Source organism: Sarcophilus harrisii, chromosome 5 (genome assembly GCF_902635505.1).
Source record: "Sarcophilus harrisii chromosome 5, mSarHar1.11, whole genome shotgun sequence".
NCBI classification, from domain to species: Eukaryota; Metazoa; Chordata; class Mammalia; order Dasyuromorphia; family Dasyuridae; genus Sarcophilus; species Sarcophilus harrisii.
The window spans coordinates 2,287,710-2,289,394 of record NC_045430.1 but is presented as its reverse complement, the minus strand read 5'-3'; the positions used below and the strand labels follow the sequence as shown (position 1 = coordinate 2,289,394).

General features: G+C 40.7%; 1 pseudogene; it reads left to right on the top strand.

Annotated features, from left to right (window-relative positions):
• The first annotated feature begins 223 nt into the window (after positions 1–223).
• Positions 224–1,238, top strand: LOC116419240 (annotated as a pseudogene).
• The last annotated feature ends 447 nt before the right edge of the window (positions 1,239–1,685 follow it).

Below are 1,685 nucleotides of genomic sequence, written 5' to 3'. Positions count from 1 at the left end.
TATATATTGAAGCTCTTAGAGCTTCAGGTTAGTTATTTGGGAACATTCCCAGAGGTGGGAGAGGAACACTCTGGGAGGAAGCCCACAAGCCCTCTCTTGGAGACGAGAGATTCATTCCATCTTTGTGCTGGCTGGAAGGTGAAGAGAGCAGAGGCAAAGGACCTGCAAGAGCTCTTGGAAGCCCGCAGAGAGATAGGCCACGGAGAAAACTAACTGGAGTCGCTTCCAGGCTTTGGAGCGACACCTGTGACGTCACTCCGGACCTCCTTCTCCGAACCTGCGCTCCCTTCTACTCCACCGGTGACGGTGACGGCGTCGGCGTTGAGCCATGGCCCAGCGCGGGGAGCTCAACTTGACCAGCGCCAAACAAAACACCGGAGTGTGGCTCGTGAAGGTTCCTAAGTATTTGTCTCAGCAATGGGCCAAAGCTTCAGGAGTAGAAGTAGGTAAGCTGAGGATTGCAAAGAATCAAGGAAGCACTGAGGTATCTTTTACCTTGAATGAGGAACTTGCAAATATCCATGATATTGGTGGAAAACCTGCTTCTGTTAGTGCTCCCAGAGAACATTCGTTTCTCTTGCAAAGTGTGGGAGGACAGACATTGACCGTCTTTACAGAGAGCCCCTCAGATAAACTTTCATTGGAAGGAATAGTGGTACAACGTGCTGAATGCAGACCTGCTGCCAGTGAAAACTATATGAGATTGAAGAGGTTACAAATAGAAGAAGTTTCAAAACCTGTAAGAGTATTACAGCAGCTGGACAAAGCTGTTACAACAAATTTTAAACCTGTGGCTAATCATCAATACAATATTGAATATGAGAAGAAAAAGAAAGAAGGTGGAAAGCGTGCTAGAGCTGATAAGCAACAGGTTTTGGACATATTGTTTTCAGCTTTTGAAAAACATCAGTATTACAATATTAAGGATTTAGTGGATATCACCAAACAGCCTGTGACATACCTGAAGGAAATCTTGAGAGAAATAGGCATTTACAATGTTAAGGGGACCCACAGAAATACCTGGGAACTGAAGCCAGAATATAGACATTACTAAGGAGAGAATAAGTGATTAGGAAAACCTCATCCATATGTCCACAAAAAGCTGATGATAGGGTGAGCTTGTGACTGTACTAAGCAAACCCTGCAGCGGTCCTTAAAACTTTGAGCAGTCTGTTAAAGAGAGTAAAGTGACGGGTACTTTTTAATTCCTCCAGCTTCATTTCTTTGTTTTTTAAATAAAGTTTCTAAAGTTTGGGGAGGGGGAAAGTAATTTTTTTTTTTTTTTTTTTTTTTTTTTTTGCTGTGTACACTGTTTTATTGGTTCTCCTTGTTTCACTTAGCATTAGTTATACAACAATTCCTCCAGCTTCATTTCTTTGTTTTTTAAATAAGCTTCTAAAGTTTGGGGAGGGGGAAAGTTTTTTTTTTTTTTTTTGCTGTGTACAATGTTTTATTGGTTCTCCTTGTTTCACTTAGCATTAAGTTATACAAATCTTTCCATGCCTGGGAAAGTTATTTATAAAAGAAATTTGTAATAAGCCGATACAAGGGATTGTTTTGCTTAAAAATTGGTTTTGTTTGAAGTGTTGGTTTTAAAATGTCAAATGAGGAAAGGTTTTCTTACACCATAGGAAAGACTTAAATTAACAGCAGATGTCTTCTTGGATGAAACTTTGCCATTGCCT